The following is a 19,641-nucleotide window of genomic DNA, read 5'->3' on the forward strand; positions in this document are numbered from 1 at the left end:
AGTATCTTTGCTGGAACATAAGCATAGGAATGCTTTCTGTTACAGTATTCCACATGAAAGCGAATTTTTAATACATACATTTCCTCCCACTGCCATAAAACCACCTCTCTGCCCAAAGCCCAGAAGCAAGATCTGTATTCTGGTGCAGCACACATAGCCTCATCTTGCGCACCATGGCACATTTACAGGTAATACTCCACACCAGCTTTCATCACTGACAACTGCAACTGGGAACGTGGAGAGAAACACTTGAGTTGGACTTGCAAAGATGACATTAGAGGTAGTCAAAAATCACACTAAAGTGGGAAAAGCACCAAGATTCAACACAGTGCATTTTAGAGTCTCAGTTGCACAAGCTCTTTTGATACAAGACTAATCAAGCAATGACAGGCTTTTACTAATTATCTGTCAGTAAAATGAGGATATGTCTGCATAGATCTCCTCCTCGCCTGGTCTTCAAGTTCTCCCCCTCCACTCAGAGCTCAGCTGCTTGAACACTATAAAGCACTTCTCTGCAAAGGAAGAACTAAATATCTGAAAATTCGTGCAAAGACAAAATAAGCAAACCCCATATGTTTTGGATAGCCATGCAAATCCTTTAAGTGCCAGCAAAGAAAACAGCTTCCCCGTGATTGTAAACCCTCTGAAATGCAGCTCTATACAAAAGCTACTGAAATGCAATCAAAGTTAAGTAAAACTGAGTTCTTTGTTCCCTCAAGAACTTCCACAAGATCCTTGGATAAACAAACAAAATCAGCCAAGTTTCTTCCTGACCTGCTCAAGTGTTCAGTTTGGAGATCAAGAGAAGGTTGTTTTTACACATCAAACCCCACTAAAAACCTCAAATTAGAAGTGATGTTTTCTTTGTTTTCAAAAGCACTCAAAACACATCTCCTTTACTCTGCAGTATCTTAGAATTAGTAGTAGAAATAAACTGATTTTAAGCCTGTAAGTGGTCACTTACAAAGCATGGCTGAAAGGTTCAGTCTCTACAAAGGGAAGTTCACCATGATATTGCTGCAATAAAACAACTGCCCCAACCCAGTTGAAGCTGGAGTGTTGTTTCTCTCCCTTTTCTGACACAACTCACTAGTAGAGGTGGGAACAATCAGGTTTAGCAACTATAATGACTCCTGTTATTTCAAAGCAGTATACAATGTGAATTTATCACGAGACCGGCTAGGGGTGAGGGAGGGGATTCATACCCCTCCTGAAGCCAACTGTAACATTTTAGATGTTAGATCTGATCTTTAGCATCTCTTACAGATAAAGACACTCAACCTTTCCCTGAAAGCACTCTAAGCCCTGAGGATCTGCTGCATTTCTCAGTTCTGTGTTCGTACACAGGTACAGAAAGAGCCACTCTGAGCCTTCTGCTACAGAGTGCTGCAGAGATGCCACTACAAGTTTTGGAGGCTGTATACAGACACAGGCACCAAGATAACAAACAACTAAATCAGCAATTTATTCACATTATGAGCGTACATCCAGAAATAGGCACCCAGCAATCTTACCAAATTGCTCCCCTTACCCAAGATCCATTAACCCCTTCTCTTTCCCCAGCATAAGACACAAGCAGTTCTGAATGCTGCTTAAAACCTTAAATATCTGACAGGGTATGATTCTTTAGAAATCAGAGTCATGCAGAGCTTACCAAGACCAGCTATTTACAGGGAGTGCCGCATTCCTTTCACCGGGAAGGAAGTGTCAGGGCTCTTCACCTCCTTGCCACCTTCGTAGGGCTTCACAAAGCAAGGAGGAAAAACTAACTATACCCAGAAGCCTCAAAGAAATCACAACATAATCAGAAGAACTGAAAGTGAAAATAATTATGGCAGAACCACCCATCTCCTGTGTGCAGCAAAGGAACTGGACTGGAGGTGGGGAGACACTAATAATTTACTTCAGAAGTGAAACAACTTTGACAAAGCAGCTTGGCCTAGTCCTCTGCATCCCAAACCCACTGAGCATTCTCACAGATGAAGCTGCTATCCCCTTCCTCAAACTGGACCGGTTTGACAGAATTACATTGAGAACTGTAGACCACATCAGACTGAAGAAATGCAAATCAAAATGCACTGGTCTAATTTTCTGCTATAGTAAAACCACTACCCAAACAGCAAAGTCTGAAGAGAGATGATGCCTCATTAGCAGGAAAATAAGCAAGTGTCTTAACAGCTGCATTTTCTGTAATCATGCAGCTGCAGCATCTGTCTCTCCCTCTCCATCACTTGATTGCAAGTGAAATTAAAAGACATCAGTCTGGGACTACCCATTCAAGTACTACTTCCCTTCCTAAGCTTTGCTATGGAGATGCGCTGGTTCCAAGGAGACAATGCCAAAAAGAACAGAAATGTAAAGCTTTTCAAGCTTCTAATCCATTTGGCACTTCAATAACATAAAGAGTTACAACAACACAAATCTTACTCTCCACACACAGCATTGCTTTGCTGACTTTCAGTCCTTGTCCACTGGAAGAAGTTATGTGCTTTTGAACTGGTGCAGCTTACACTGTGACAACAGCCCCATTACTGTAAATGCTGGGAGGATTGGCTCCTTTCTCCTTGCTGCTTTTAAAGTCAGATCATTCTCAGCACTATAAAGGATATGCTGCATGAAGGAAGCCTCCCAGGATCTCTTGGAAATCTGAGTAAAGCACAGAACTGTCAGGTATCCCAGGCTGAATTGCCTAAATGCAGTGCAAGTCTCAGGAGCATCACCTCAACCTTAGACACACAGAAAAATTAAAATTGTTACGCACTGCAATTCATCTTCGCAGGGTCCAGCTTTGATTTCTCTTTGGAGGCTCACTGAATGCTTCATCATCCTCATGCTCCAGAGAAAACTGTTAGGCAGGGCACGTACTGCAGAAAAGGCTTTTTTTCCTCCCCCATCAACGTAATCCTTGTCATCTGCCAGCACCTCTTGAAAATGAGGTGAATACTCAAGTCCATGCCTCTTTAGTTTCAAAAAGGCAAGCAACAAGGGATCTGGGGTTTGCTCCAACTCTTGCACCATTAAGAGAGGCTCTCTACAAGTGTATGGACTGCCTGCTCTGCTCCCTGGTCCTACACTAGCAATTACAGCTCAGTTGTGAAAGCCCGTGCCTCAGCCACGTTGCTGCAAGTACTGAATAACACGTGATCCATGATAAATTGCCATGCTGAAGCAACAGCAATTATCATCGGATGCTTTAAAACTGAAGTGCTGTGCCTATCTGAAGGCAATGGTACACTGAGAACAAAACATGCTGGGGTGCACTCCCTGCTTGCCAGCTGACCACTTGCATAAACAGGAGCTAGACCTGTTAACACCCCAGCAGAGAAGTTGCACAGCTGATTTCCTGGGAGAGCCTGTCCTGTCCTTGGTTATCTGCTCTCACATCTTGCCTACTCGCAGTGCTGTGAAGCCACTTTGCAGGGAAGCCAGAATTAAATTTCTCTGGCTGTTCTCACACTCTCCACAGCCCCAGTGAGCAGCACTTGCAAGGGGAAGGAAAAAGAAGAAAAAAAAAAACAGAAAAAGGAAATAAGAAAAAAGAGAAATCACTGCTGCACCACTGAAGCCTGACCTCAACGCACGAGAGTCAAACAAACCACAGCCTTTCCAGCACCTGGAGCAGAAAGGCATTTCATTATCAGCACCATGACACAGCTCATCTTCCCTGGGCAGTGCAGCCCTTTTAAGTACTCAGACTCAACAAGTGCAATTCTAAATTCCCCAGGCAAAGCGATGTGGGAAGCCTAAGCCAGTACCCTTTACTGGTAGGGAAAGCATTTCATGTCTGCTTCATCTCCCCTGCCACTGCTAATAGTTGCAGCAATACGCATGCTGCCAGAGCTGTACTGGTCCCACAGATACATCCTAAGGGAGGGTTAGATGCACCCTGTACATCCTTTGGCAAAGAAAGGTGCCTGCTTTCAGAGAGGAGAGGGTATCAAGAGCTGCTCAACTAACCATCTTCATTCACTAAAGAAGTTTTATCACTTGCACACTGAACTAAACAGTTCATCACATCTAGCTGGGAAGAGCCAACTCTTTCTACACAAGTGGAAAGGAATTATCTACAAGTTAGGAGGAAACTGGTAAGATGCTTTCTTGTAATTGATGACAAAGTGCATTATTTGTGGAACTACCATGATATCTGGAAAAGACACATTCCTTTTCAGAAAAAGCACCAGCTTCTCCCTTCCCCCATTACCAATGCTACGATGCTGCATTACTGTGTCACCTTTTCAGCAACAAGCTACTGCTCAGGCTGAATATTCAGTATCTGCTAGAGCGAAGAAAGTATCTGCTGTAAGTACAGAAAGAAATGCATGACTTGAGCAACTCAAACATCAGTCACCAGAACCAGACCAAGCCTCACAGTCACATACCTACACTATAGAGCAATGTTTCTGAAGGCAAAGACTGCGCTGAAAACCTGTCTGAATAAAAACGATCATCATTTGCAAAACCCATTTCCTTCCATCCTGCAGTCATCCATGGAGCCTCTCAGCAGCACCAGCAGGAACCCATGGCCACCCCAAACCTCAGGGCCAGGAGCCACTGGCTTTGCACGTCTTTTCCAAACTGCCCGCTTGTGCGGAGCAATTCAGTGACCCTGGGGAAAAATAACAGCCAGCCGCGTCATTAGACACAAGCAAAGAAACAAATAGAATGCCAACCCCCTGCCCAAAGAGAAACAATTTCTTTTCCAATGCAAACACTGTAATTATTCCCCCAGCAAGCCCACTATTGGCTTCTCACCTCTCAAAACCAACCTTTAAAAAAGCAAAAAGTAGCAAGTGTGACTAACCAAGCCCCAAGCACGCCCTGTGATGAAAGCCCAGATACGGCAGAGGAAATCCCTGTGCTTGCAAATACCAGGACATCAGCCCCTGGTCGGAGAGATCAGCCTCAGCTCACCTCAAGGCTAAAAACTTTGTAGCAAGCACTCAAGCTTCAGAGATATTTTGACACTCAGCCTTCTCTGTACCACTCCCCAGCACATCATTCGTAACAGATTCCTTTTAATAATGAAGGCAAAGTTCAGAGATTAAGCAAGGATAGCACCAAGATAGAGGTATGTGCACCACCTGAGAAACAGAAAACAAGATTTACGGATTACTAAAGGAAAATTTTCAGTTGCAAGCCCAGCCTGAGACATTTGCATTTGAGAAATCATAATTTGATCTCTCCCTTCACAGTGCTCTGATACTAAGAAACATCAGATGTCCAACCTCTCCCGCCCCAACACAATATTTTGCAATTCTTATGAAATACCCAAGATCATCAGCAGCAACCACCACCATATATAAAACACCAGACCTGTTTAGTACCTCCTGTTTACAAGGAATTGCCTACTAAGACTTTAAATCAGTTCAGTGCAAAGCTGCCTCCATGACAGCTATGCTAACAGCACCCAGTGAGACACCTATAAGTAGTCTGAAAAACTAAGTCAAAAATAATTCTCCAGCTTTGACAGTCACGTTTTTAGAAGGAGCACAAACTTCGCCAAGCAAATTAATGAAGGTTTAAAAAAAAAAAAAAAAAGCCTGCTCCTGATTTTTCACATATGCAAAACTCAAACTAAATTCCTACACAGCAAAAGGCTGAGTCTGGTGAAATATCAGTAACACATCACTTTGCTCAGATAGCCCTGGCACGGTTCCTGCTTACATGACCAAGATGGAGTAACAAATTATTTCCAAGACATGGTTTTGAAGAGCAAGCTGCAAGATTTTTCTACACTTAACATTAAAGCTCTTCTACATAATATCATCACCCTCTTCCACAACTACTTCAGCAATTTTCTCCAACTACTCAGCTTGAATAATTCAAGGTGTGCTGTAATTTCATGGATGACACATGAAACTGTGCCACCTTTGGGGATTCCAGCAGCAGGTGCATCCCTGCCAGCTCCTCTCCACTTTGCAAAGCTGTCACTGCTGTCCTGTCTCTGGGTCTGGACTTCTCTCCTCCTCTTTCAGGTAAGTGCCTCCACAAAGGTCTCTGCAAGCCCTCTTAACTCTTTTTGCTGAAAACTGTCAGCACAGCACCCTTGAGATCCAAAGATAACATGCTCGTCCTCAACAAGTTCAAAAGTCTTAGAGGAGAAAAAACAATGCAGTAAATTCAGGGCATTCCTTCAACTTGGTTGGCACCTACTCAACTACCTTTACATCTGATCCAAAAAATGTAACTCCAAGAACACTGTTATCTCCCCCTAAGTAATTTCATCTAATTTCTGTAACTTCAGCACATCCACCAAAATACAGAGCCCCATCTCCACACTTGAATCCTCAGAAGTGTGGCTCCAGGTACTGACTTTCTCAGTTATAATCCCTGAGAGAGGTGCAGGTGAGAAACTGGATTTAATTCTACTTTATAGTCAAAGTGCAACAGACACTTCAAAAGAAAAGATTTTCTTCTTTTTTTTTTTTTTTAATCTCTCTACCCTCACTCTCCTACCACCACTTGAAATAACAGCATCCTTCCCACACCTCCCCAGCCCAAGAACACAAGCAACAGAAGACCTAAGCTGTGCACTTCTCCATTCGGGAACATCATTCCCAATCCAGAATTCAAGTCAGAAAGCTTCTTAGTTACCATCAGAATTCACCAATCACTCTCCTTCCCCATATCTCATAAGCCACACTGAACACTGAGCAGATCTTATGCCTGAAGCTGACCCTGCTGCATTTCAACTTCGCGTTAGAGAAGCAGTTCACACGTGCCCGCAACTGGGATATCCTCATCACATCAGACAAAACTAGAAACTTGCAGCTTCAAGAAGGGAAAAGTTATAGATTCCTCTTCAAATTTCACAGCTCAACTGTTTAATGCACTCGGTCAAGTCAAAAAAAAAAAAAAAAAAAAAAAAAGCACAACTGAATGGTGCTGCAACACCTCCTGATATCTCAAAGGGGAAAAAGCTTCTTCATTCCTCTGTTTGCCTCACTTCAGCTGTGCAAGTGAGCACCAAGAGTTTTCTGGAGCTGGTGTTTTTTGAAAGGGCTCTCTAGCTGGCTCTCCATTAAGGCAATTAGACATTGAAACACATGCAGCAGGTAGAAAGATGGGAGAGGGTTGCAGATTCAAGAGCTCAACTTGCAGGAAATCCTAAATCACAGCTGCACTGGTAGAAGAAACAGGTTTTACTTTTGAACCTAACATTACTAATGTCTTTATCACAACAGACTGAACCTCCACCAGCCACTCGGCGATTAAAGTTAATTGCTTGGTCATTACACTTTTCATTACCAAGCAATTAGCCCTTCAAGGTTTTTAAGTACCCGGCATTGGCTCTTTGCCGGATTATTAGGGGCCTGGGGTGGGCTGGGAAACCTGAGTATCTCACAGGAACCACGCAACACTGTCAAGTGGACTTTGCAGAAGGGACAGCAGTTCCAACCCAATGCCAACCTAATTTTGATCGTTTGAGCCCAGGAAAGCAGAGGGACTCAATGCCTACGTAGCCGTGGGTCCTGAGCAGAGGAGAGGAGCTTCAGGAGCATTTCTAAGATTCTAACCTAGCAAAAATGACATGGGAGCAGACTCCCAGAGGCAAGACAGTTGGATGCTACATAACTCCAGAACTGTTCATAGGTGTTAAACTGACAGAAACCACAAGCCAAACAGAGGTAATTCAGACCCCAGCCACTTTTGAAACTCAAAGCCCAGTTGCTGGAACATCACTTCCACTGAAGCCCATTTAACTCCCATTAGAAGCTGGCCCAGCTCCTTCATCCTTTACCCACATCATTAGAGGTATATACTTACACACATTTGCTGGCACCCAGGTTTGATCAGTCATGGCAACACATATTCCCTTTAAATGGACCAGACAGGGTTTCCAGATCTGGGCTGGGAGTGATTTGTTTTATATCCACTCATTAACTTGCATTTATATACCTACAAGTGCATGACACTATTTGACCATTTAGAGAGGGAGTGACTAAACATGCCTGGCTTTCAGAGCAATAGGTACAATAAGGTGCACTCAGTATGGTGAGCCATTTAATGACACTGTTTTCAAGTTCCATTGGATCTCGCACAGCTGGAAGGTTAGACAGACAAAAAAAATCAGGAAGAATCAAGAACAGTGAATAAATTATACATTCAGCCTCAAGAGCTTTGGATTGAATATTCATTATTCTGGTCAATGAAGGTGCTCCGTAGAGAGGAACTCTGTAAGGTTATGCTATACAACCTTACTCAGAAAACACACCCTAAGAACTACACATGAGCAGGTCCTGCTAATGGCAAATATTTGGGAGTCATCTATTTAATTTGTCTGGCTGCTGCCACTTGATCTGATTAATGCTGAGCAGGAGGAGCAAAGTGCTGGGTTTTGCTCCTCAGTTATTCTCAGGCTGCTCCTGGAACATTCCCCAGGGTTCACAGTATCATCTTGAGGGACCTAAGGAGCATCTAATAAAAGTTTAAAAGTGTCCATCAACAGGAACAAATTCAAGATTGCCATCCTGGACAGGCAGGAATAATCAGTGGCATAAATGCAACTGGTCAGCAAAGCGGCACCCCACAGAAGGGGGCCAGGGTTTATTAAGGAGTACAAGTTGAACAGCCAACTGTCAGGAAGAAACAAACAAACATCATTCTAGGGTGAACTTCCTAAAATGCTGGATGGAAGGAGTGGGGAACAGGCTCCAGCTCATGTATCTGTGCTGCATCCAATGCAGAACAAGCCAGAGAGCAGCTAGGGAGTGAGAGAAACCAGCAAGGAGAGGGCGTAGGGGCTGAAGTCATGCAATTAAAAGGGTGGAGGAAAAAAGTCTGTGATGTATAAACTGGCAATATGGCATTCTCCAGGGGATGAGAAGGGCTTACACTGCACTAAGGGAGATTTTAAAAGATTCTGCCTGCATCCTTCCCTCCCGCTGGGCTAGAACAAGCATCAGGCTGCCTCAAGAAGTCGAGGTTAAACATAAAAGGTTGGAAGAACAGCTGTCAGCAATGTTTTGGTACAGCTCATCCTCTGCCCCACAGCAGGGTTCATTACAACCACTCCAAGGTCCTTTTTTACATCCTATGCTGCCAACAGGTACATGGCAATGGCAATACAGTTAGCACAGGAGGAGCTGGGAAACTCGCCGGTGATTTTTCACTGCCTGGTTTTAAGAGCACACATGTTCAGCAATGCATCTTCCTCTTGATTCCTACATCCATCTAGCATCAAAATCTCAGGCTAACAGCACTTCCCAAAAGATATCACGGAAAAAAATAGGCTAGTTAACAGAAACAAGTGACGGGACAGCTCCATACCATGTAATTGCAGAAGCTCAAATACAGTACAGATATTTTCTGGTGCAGATAAACTCCTGAGCACCAAAATTTACAGCTTGCTTCCAGGCTAGAATAGTGAATACCTCATCTACAACCAACACCTTTCACACCAGACATTTTGCTTGCAGCCTTGCAGCCATGAGAAGGGCCTATTTCAGCATTTGCCTTGAACCATTTCATCCCAAAGAGAAGCCAGCAACCTCAGGTCTTTGAACACTTCAATTTTCACACCAGAGCAGGTCACCATGAAGCAAGCTTGAGCTCCAGAGGACAAGCCGACATCTGACTGCTGACAAAAAAAGTGTAATTAAGATGTCCTCTTTAGAACCACAAAGCTTTTGAGCAATTCAGCTTAGTTTTATGGAAGCATCACAGGTGCCTCCAACTGGATTTTCAGGAAGGTCCCTTGAAGTCAGGCTGTGACTTCAAAATATCCAAATGCATTAGATGGAACAAAACCCTTTAAGTGCTATACAAGGTGCTCCTCACAAACAACAACTTCACAGTTCACAGACACCCTGTGCTTCCTCCAGCTCTGGCTTCAAGGAGAGTACAGTGCAGAAAAGAACAAAACTTTTGATGAACTCTGAGTACTGGCAAATGGAGAAACTAAACAGCATTGCTCCTTGATCATCAGCTCTGGAATTTGAGAATGCTGGCTGAGCTGCAAAACCAGAACACACCAAGTACCCAACACATGGGGCAGAGGGTTGGGAAAAAGAAACACCCTCATATATCCAAGTAGCCTGCACAAGAGCACCACTGTAGAAGACAGGAGCAGTTCAGAGGTACAGCCTCCAGCAGACAAAATCCTGAACTGAATTGCTGTAAATCTGACCAGAGAGAGATGCCTGCAGCTGGAGGAGCTGCCAGCTGACATTGAGCCAAAGCGGCAGCAGGAGACACTCACAGCTCCCGACTGAATGGTGGAAGAACCGGCAGAAAGTTTCCAGGAGCTGCTGGAAGAGAGAAGAAAGCTGCATGCAGCAGGCTTGGCTTACCCATAGTACACGCAGACACAGATGGGTAAGCAGCTGATAAAAAAGCATGCAATGCAAAGCCCCCCCACCCTGCACCACCACATTGTCCCAGAGCCCAAGACTACCGGAGCCAGTTTTGCTGCTGGCAGTCCAAATATCCAGAGATTTGATCCAAAGAGGATCTGATCTGATGCCGGACGACAGCTGCAAGGAGCTTTGAGCTGAGGAGCTTCAGCTTCAGCCTACAGTTACAATACACAAGGATACAATATACCCATGCAGGATATCCCCAGATACCAGGATTTCAGCTTCTGCTTCAGCTATTTGTCACAGAAAACCTTTTTAAATCTGAGCAAGCTAGCAGCATTCTTTAAACTAAATGACAGACAGCAATCAGGTTTAGAGCTCTAAAGTGAGAACTTCTCTTTTCATTCCAATAACTAAGATAAACATTTTATTTAATGGCTGTGTTAACAAGCAGAAATACACCTCTCTCTGGAAAGCAAGGCAATTCTGGCTGCTAGAGAATTTAAGCTCTCAATTAAAGGGAAATTCCTATTAACAGGGGAAAATTCATTTATTCTGAACAGAAACCAAGTGCAAATTTTGTCTAAGTCTCCATACAACTGCGGAACAAAGAGCAGAGAAGCTTTTCAAAGCCCCATGGATGTAAAAGTCCCATGAGTTCTCTGTGATGGTCCACATAGCAGGCTGAGGGGGTTGCAAAATAAGAGAGCAACAAACCACATAACTTTCTGCTCAGGGTAATTTTTCAGGTTTCCTTTTGCCTTGGGTGGGAGATGACCCTCAAGGTACTGCAGCATTTCCAGAGGTATAAGCAAGCAGGAGCCAAGAGCTAGATACTCACCTGCTTCTCCAATTCTTTCAGCAGCACCTATCACACTACTGAAACAGCACAGAAATACTCTGCATACAGCACTTGAGATGCTTTGTTGCTCTCTATTAACACAATCAGGATACTGATCCTTGATTTGCCTAAATTTTCAACTTGCCTTTAAAAAACAAAAAACAGAAAACAAATAAAAACAGAGACTCCTTTGGGTAGGAGAGAGCAAACATTTACTGCTCTCAGTCCAAAGGAGGATAGACAGGTTTTTATACAGGAAAATTGGGACGGCAGTATGCAACGCAATGGGGAAACATTAAGTTCTAAGAGCTGGAATGGGATTTTGGGGGCAGCACCTAAGCCACTTTTTATTTTAATTGACTGTGTTTTATCTTCACCCAACACAGCCTTGTCAAAGAAGGAAGTATTCCACACACCGTTCCGTACAGGGTTTATAGCTAACCAGGTTTTAATCATGTTGGAATACTGAAAAGCAGAAATGTCTCTGGTGTGCTCACCTTCCTGCCCCTCCATGGTCCATTTCTCACCATTGCCTCCAATGGTTTCCTTGGAAACATATGCAAGCCTAAATTGGATTGACATTCACTTAGTGGACAGATGGAGTTTTGAGCAGCCTGAAATTCAAGGCCAACTCTCAGGATAAGTCACAATATCAGTGCAAAAACCACCCCCAAAGCCCTCCATTCTTTGTGGAAAGCTCAAGAATCACCTAATTATTTGGTAACAAGCTTTGCAGCAGAACCCTAGGCAAGGTCAGCAATTATTTGCTGTATTAACACAAAAGAAACATTTTTCTTTGGAGGGAAGCATTTCATTTTTGTTAAACACCGAGAACACAGAAAAGTTCTTCAGCTTGTTAGTGGTTTCAGGCAGGACAAGTGATGGAAATCACACATAGGCTCAGCACAGACAGTTCACAGGTAGCAATGAGTCTGCACCGCATGCTTGCACCAAGAAACTCAGTGTCAGGCTGAAGTGTATTCCTAACAACTGCTTTGGAGCAGATCTAATGCTCAGATACTGATCTACAGCCCGTAAGCAGAGCTGCATCCTCCTTGTTGCTCAGCATCACAAGGTACAGGATCTTAAAACCATATCTTTACAGAGATCTCAGAACAACAGTTTCAGAAAAGCTGGCAGTTTATTCTGAAACAGTTATTCTCTGGCTCTTCTTCCACTACCTGAAAAGAAATGGATATTGGAACAAACGGAAATGACTTCTTTAATTTCTATTTTAAGGCTGAATAAACAGTCCGTCCCCAATTGGGCTGTTTGTCCTCTCCCAGCTTTGAAACGTTTTGCCTCTTTGCAACCAGAACACAAGGAAGATGGTAGAAATCCTCATTACATTCCTAGATACCATCCTTTAAATAAAGCACCTAAGAACATGAGAGAGGGAGAAGGGGCACAGACATCCTGCCTCCACTGATACAAGGTCCCCCATTCCCCACAGCTCAGTATTGGGGCTGCTTCTTTTCAACATCTTTATTGATGATCTCAATGAGGGGACTGAGTGCACACTCAGTAAGCTTGCAGGCAACACCAAGATGGGAGGAAGTATTGATCTCTCAGAGGATAGGAAGGCACTACAGAGGGACCTGGACAGACTGGATCGATGCGCCAAGGTAAACTGCACAAGCTTCAGTAGGGCCAAGTGTTGGGTCCTGCATTTTGGTCACAACAACCCCAAGCAACCCTATAGGCTTGGGAAGGAGTGGCTGGAAAGCTGCCTGATGGAAAGGGACCTTGGTGTACTGATAGACAGCCAGCTGAATATGAGTCAGCAGTGTGCCCAGGTGGCCAATAAAGCCAATAGCATTCTGGCTTGTATCGGGAGTTGTGATGAGCAGGACTAGGGAAGTAATCCTGCCCCTGTACTTGGCACTGGTGTGGCCTCACCTCAAGTACTGTATTCAGTTCTGGGCACCTCAGTCCAGAAGGGACATTGAGGTGCTGGAGCAGGTCCAAAGAAGGGCAACAAGGCTTGTGAAGGACTTGTAGAGCACATTCTCCAAGGAGACTGAAGGAACTGGGGCTGTTCGGTCAGCAGAAGAGGAGGCTGAGGGCAGACCTTACTGCTCTCTTCAAATACCTGAAAGATGATTGCAGTGAGAGCGGGGTTGGTCTCTTCTCACTGGTGACAGGATGAGGAGAAATGGCCTCAAGTTACACCAGGGGAGGTTTAGGTTGGATATCAGGAAAAACTTCCTTACAGAAAGGGTTTTTAAGCACTGGAATAGGCTCCCCAAGGAGGTGGTTGAGTCACCATCCCTGGATGTGCTTAAAAACTGCTTGGATGTGGTGCTCAGGGACATGATTTAGCAGAGGGTTGTTAGAGTTAGGGTAGCATGGTTAGGTTGCGGTTGGACTTGATGATCTTGAAGGTCTTTTCCAACCTGAGCAATTCTATGATTCTAAGGTTGCAAATCATTCGCTAAATAGTTAGGGATATGTAGGAGAATTGAGTTTACTAAGTTTGAGATTCAGGGCACAAACCCACAAAAGCTAAGTTCACCTCTGCTCCTCGTGCAGTTGGCTGAAATCTAAAGAATTCCCAATTTGAGATTCACCTGTCCAGGATGTCACCTGCCATTTAGCCAGGTGTCCTAAAGAAAAACCCTCTTCCTCTTGGTCTGCACATGATTACAGCAGACAAACCTCTTTCCTCTGCTATCTTCCTCACACTGGAAAGATCCAAACCATCTCCAGTTTTGGTTTCCTGCACTGATTCTGAGCTAGACAAAGAAACAAAATCAAACATGCTTCTTGCATATCTGTATGTCATTTTGCTAAACAAAAAAAACCTGTGTGCCTCCCACAGGTCTCCCTCATCATCCTTCACTTTACCCATTCCTCCAAATCATCGCTGTTTATCAATATGATTATTGCTGTTTGCTTCCACACTGCACCTCCATCCTCCCTCTGCAGAGGGAGATGCACTAATACCCTCCTCCACAAATCCTTTTCCTTTCCATGCTATTCCCAGATCAGCCAGAACATACTCGCTCCCCCATCACGCTCGCACAACGCCGTCTCCCTCACCAAGTCCCCTCCATTTTAGGGCCTCGTTAAAAAAAAAAAAATCCAGTTGGAAGAAGTTCCCCAGCAAAGGCTCTGTGCCGAGCGGGCACTTTCCGACTCAGGCAGCACCGTGAGCACCGCGGTGCCGCTGCTCAGCCGCGCTCCCCGCTGCAGTGTCTGTCCCTCCAGCCTGCAAAAGTCAGCTCCAGCCTCTCCTCCGTGCGTGCCCGCAGCTCCTTGGCTGCGGATGTAAGCCCAGGCTAGGTATTCAGCAGGCAAAGACACAAAGAGGACACGATAGAACGCTGTGCGGCATGAAGGCAGACGGGAGCGGGCTATTTTCAGCGCTTTGCACAGGCCACAGCCAGGAACAATAGAAGGCCGTGTGCGGTGCGGGGACAAGGCAGCAGTGCTCGTGCTGCTCGGTGCTTCTCCAGAGCTGGGATTTTATTTTGAGGATGATCATTCAGGCACTGGAAACAAGACGCCAGCAAAGCTATCTGAGTCGAGTCAATTGAAAGGAAGCACCTCCTTTTTATTTCTGAAAGCATCATAAATAATTTGAAATATTGATACGCAAACAGACACTAAAACATGAGATCTTTTATACAAACCAAGCCTGCCGAGCTGGGCAAGCCACACACATTCAAAGCCAAGCAGGAGAAAGCCCTTCAAGAAAATTGCCTGAAGAACAATGGGTGCCAGAAAGCATTCCTGTGATATGGCTTACAAAGCAGGGGGGAAAATCATCGTTTCCTTCTTTAGTCACACCTTTGTTCCAGAAAATCAGGACACAAGGAACACAGCAACCTGCAGCTCTGAAGCAAAGCACTGTCTTATTCCCAAACATGATGCAATTTAGCAAATTTAACAAATCCCATGACTCCGGGTGCCAAAAGCATCCTGTCTCAGCCATGCCAAGCCCACCTGCTCTGTGCGCAATTCCCAACATGTGGAACAGCACCAGGAGCACCTCAAGAGCAAACTACAATGCTGCACCACTCTGCTTCTGCAGGGATGGAGATGGCCACGACACGTGCAAAGCCTCCCTGCCCTGCTCTCTCCATCACTGTGAGGCTGTTCTTCGTCCCAGTGCTGCAGTCAGCACCTCATGAAATCCCTTACTGCAAGCTGGGACGCTCAAACAGCAAATGAAGAATTGTGAAAAGAACAGCTGGAAGCAGCCCTTAGCAGTAAGCAAAGCAAACATCTTAATGAAGATGCATCTGCAAGGCAGTGTTTTTAGAAGGTGGTAGAAGGAGTGCTCCTGCATGAAAAGCTTCAAGTGAGACCCTGGTCGTGCTGTGCTCTCAGTGAGCCGATGCACATTCCTTTCCCGTCTTAATAGGTGTTTATTTGCCATGCTCTGCTGCTAACAGTATAGTTACGCACACCAAGTGTGTTTGCTCAGAGCCACCAGTCTCACAGCAAACTACATCGCGTGTTTCCATGGTTCTTTAACCAGCCAAGGAAGGACCAACCGTCCCCACCGCTGAACGCAAGCAAACCCAGGCACTGCTTCAGCACACCAGGCAAAGAGCACAAGTGTCCCACATCTCATTTTCAGCTTGCTTGCAGTCAACAACCACACACCCCTGCAGAAGATATTCCTGAAATCCAGTTCTTATCAATGATGAGCTGAGTATAGGAAAAATAAGCATGTTTCCAAACCCATTATCCTCACTTCAGCTACTCCCACCCAGCTGGAGGCTGGATGCCCTCAGCTCAGTGACTTCCACCACGAATTCACCTGAAACATTCTTTGGGATTTATATTAATGCATCCACGCTCATTCAGAGATTTAATGTGTAAAGAAAATATTTAACAAAGAGGCTCAGGCTGCCTGCCTCTCACAGCTGACCACATTTGGTACATCCAGCCAGCTTCATTTTCTGCCCTGTCTTCTATGGGGTTTTGCTTGCATCACAAGAGAAAAAATAGCATTTAAGAGAGTAATTAAATCCCAATTCCCAAATATTGACAGAAGTGAGAGAACAAATTCATCTTAAACCAGATTTGCATTTATTCTTCTTAATGATACCCTATGCTTTTGCTTTAATGACAACATCACTCCCTCATTCCACACTACACAGTATTGCCTTCACCTCATTCTTTCAAGAGAGGATTCTTCACTTTCACAGAAACATTGCAACTTCCTACTTAATTTTAGTTCTTTCCGGTAAAAGTAAATGCCAACAATCAAGTTTGGGCAGCGAGTGGATGAAGGCCTATTGCACTTTCCCAACCAATTGTATTTCTTTCTATCTTGAGAAAGAAATCCATCAGTTTTAGATTTAAGCACATCTTCCCTGTTCAAAGGACACCACTCACCAGCACAGGGGGTTGCAAGTGCAAAAACTTGAAGAGGGTTTCACAACAGTCTCATTAGAGGTAATACCTTCATTCAAGAGCAGCAATCTGGCCATGCATTAATATATCTATATACATTTTTTCCATTAAAAGTGAGCAGAGACTGCTGCTGGAGGGCTACTAACTTTTCCAAAGAATCACCCTTTGCCCCGAATGCTTCCAGAATTAATTGGGAAGAGCATGGCTCCCTGTGAGTACCAGCTAGAAAACTCTTCCCTTCTTCCTTTTCTCCCCTTTCCAGACTTTACATCCAGAAGTTGCCAATGGTCCTCAACCTTCACCATTAGAGGAAATACTGAAGATTGACATAAATCCGCAGGCACAAAAATAGACAAATTTAACGCAGCTCATCAGTAACCTGCCTTCAAATGACAGAAACACCTTGGAAAGTGAAGCAAAGCAAAAGAGATTATGAGAAAACATTATGGGCTGGGAGGAAAGCCCCTAGAAGCCACCACACTTCCCACACCATCACATACAGAGATATCCGGAATAGTGCCAGCCCATGGCATCACACACAATTTTTAATTTTACAGCTTCTTTAGGGTGTTCATTTTCCAGATTTTGTATTTCCCAGTTATCCAAACTGCTGTTTCATGTATTATAACAACACGATAGCTGTAACTTCATTAGCTAGGCTGCTTGGGCAGGAAGCAGTGGTTTGTTACTGCCACAGGCTGCGTTGCTACAGTTAACCGATGGGGCACAAAAATCCACACCATTTGCACTTCTGGGCATACCTCCACAGCACCAGATTCTCCTGCTTGATTTCCCAAAAATAATGACCAAAAGCTGGCTCAATAGGATATCCACCAGTCCCCCAGTCCATACAGCCCCACACAGTAACAACCAACACAATCGGTATCAATTTGCCCAGCAAGAGGAAAAATCCCACAGAAATAATAAAGTTACCAGGCTGGCAACAAGGCATTGCAGATGGTTAAAAGAAAGACAAAGCACAACCTCAAACTTAGTCAAAAGAACCCAGCAGCTTCTAAAACAACAGCATTTGGACTACAAAAGTAAGGTTCCAATTGTTTTTACCCCCAAACACAACAGTTCTCAGCAAAACTGTGCCATTCAATCGTCACTGTCAGTCCATGCCAAAGAGAGCACATCCAGGAAGGATTTTCCACTCCCACAAAGTTATTTCACCCACAAGTTTGGGGTTTTCCAGCTGATTTTATACCCAGGAGCAACGCTACTTGTCATCACAGACACAGCAGTTAGGAAACCCACGCTGCTGCTCCATCGGTGCACTGAATTAATTAGGAAAACAAACAGAAATCAATGCTTAAATAAATAATAAAAAAAATTAAAGCGCTGTTAAATCAGCCTAATGCACACTTGACGATCACAAGCAAGTATTCAGAGAGCTCCAGCTGAACTCAGGAAGGACTGAGGTAGCTCAGAGATGACACACACACGAAGGATGGCTCAGGATGAACACGTTAGCAGGATATTCCTGGTAAAGCCACCAGCGGCACGCTGCTACTTCAACCACATTCACGTTTCAAAAGCATCAGTCCATCACGCAACAACAGGAAGCCTTCAGCTGAGAACCTGAAGACCCCCAAACCAAATGCTCATCAGCAGGACCGAAGAGCTCGAGCCTTCAATTGCACCTAAGCACTGAATGGATCGAGTATCCCAAAGCTCCCGACAATTCTGACTTCGGACCGGTGGGAGGGGGTGGGGTGTTAAAATCCAACCAAACCCTCTTCCACAAGGAGAATGGGAAGGAAGAGGCAAAGATGAGAATAGACCACAAATGCTGATTTTTTTTTCCCCTCTTCCCCCCCTCAAGTTCTCAAAGCTCGGCCCGGTCACATGCGCCGGTCTCGTGGAAGCAGCTGGAAAAGAGGGAGCCAGTGAAGCCGCCTCCATTAGGAGCTCCGCTACACAAAAGAAGAAGAGGAAACAGAGCAATGGGTCCAACGGGGGAGAGATGTGCAAAGGGGCAAGTGCGGCGCGAAGAGGAAGGGGTGAAGAGATGGGGCTGTGAATCCAAACTCGGGCTCGGCTCCTGAGGCACCTGCACCGGGCGTGGGGCAAAACGGGGAGAAAGCCCCGCAAATCAAGGTGCCCGCAGGGGTGCTGGGCTGGGGATTCGGACTGGGGTCCTACAAAACGCAGCCGCCCGATGCCAACTTCTCCCTCGCGCAGCCACGCAGGGCCGTTCTCTCCAGGACCCCCTTCGGAGAAACCCACGCGGGGACGTTCGCTTCACGAACCGCTTCAGGGAGACCCACGCGGGGCCGCTCCCCCTCCTCAAGGACCGCCTCGGCGCTGACCCACGCGGAGCCGCTCCCCCTCAGGAGCCGCCCCCCCCCCGGCCCCGCCGCCTTTGTCCCGCCGAGCCCCGGGGGAGCGGCCCCGCCGCAGGCCCGGCCCCGCTCCCAACCGCCGCCCGCACCTGCCCGCCCGGGCCCGGCCCCCCACCTGCCGCTTCCCACCCCCACCGCCCAAAGTTCCCCGGGGCTCCGCGGCCCGGCACCTGCTCCCGCCTCACCGCGTGGGGACTCACCCCGGGTGGGGCGGGATCCAGCGGCGCCCGAACGCCGGGCTCCGCGCTGCTGCGTCAGCGCCGCCTCCTCCGCCAGCACCGGGATGGGGATGAGGCGCTCGCTCTCCCCCGCCGCCGCCGCCGCCGCCCGCCCGCCCTCGCCGCAGGGCGTCGCGATCCGGCGCGGCCCGGGCGGGCGGCGCGCAGAGGCCGGGAGCGGGGCGGGGGCCGGAGGGAGGGGAGGGGGGGCGGGGGCTGAGGGAAGGGAGAAGGGGGGTGGGTGAGGGAGGGAAGGAGGCGCCGCCGCTACCGCCGCCGCTCGCCGCGAACTCCCCGCAAGCCGCCCAGCCCCTCCGTCCTCCTTCCTGCTTCCTCGTCCACAGCCAATCGCCGCCCGCCGCTCCGCCGCTCGCTTCGCCGCGGCGACCAATGGCGACCGGCCCTGCTCGCCGCCGTCGGCCAATCGCCGCGCGCGGCCCCGCCCCCCTATCCCGTCCCCTCAGAGCCCCCCCCCCCCACCTCCCACCGCCCCCCCGCTAGCCTCGGGGGTGCCCCTCACTGCCTCGACAGCCGTTCGCCCTCTCGCGGGCTCTGCCCCTCCCCAG

At 46.5% G+C, this 19,641-nt stretch overlaps 1 protein-coding gene across 2 annotated transcripts in view; it reads right to left on the reverse strand.

Moving 5' to 3' along the window:
* The window catches only part of BAHD1 (bromo adjacent homology domain containing 1), a 36,296-nt gene extending 17,115 nt beyond the window's left edge, over positions 1-19,181 (reverse strand). The window contains exon 1 of one of the 2 annotated variants that reach the window (XM_090140262.1): positions 19,043-19,181. The gene's annotated coding sequence lies outside the window, so the exon portion shown is untranslated. The remainder of the gene's footprint in view (positions 1-19,042) is intronic. The other variant, XM_031607407.2, reaches the window with a different exon arrangement.
* Positions 19,182-19,641: the final 460 nt, after the last annotated feature.

The sequence above is a fragment of the Phasianus colchicus genome, chromosome 5 (assembly GCF_987193195.1).
Source record: "Phasianus colchicus chromosome 5, bPhaCol1.hap1.1, whole genome shotgun sequence".
Lineage (NCBI taxonomy): Eukaryota > Metazoa > Chordata > Aves > Galliformes > Phasianidae > Phasianus > Phasianus colchicus.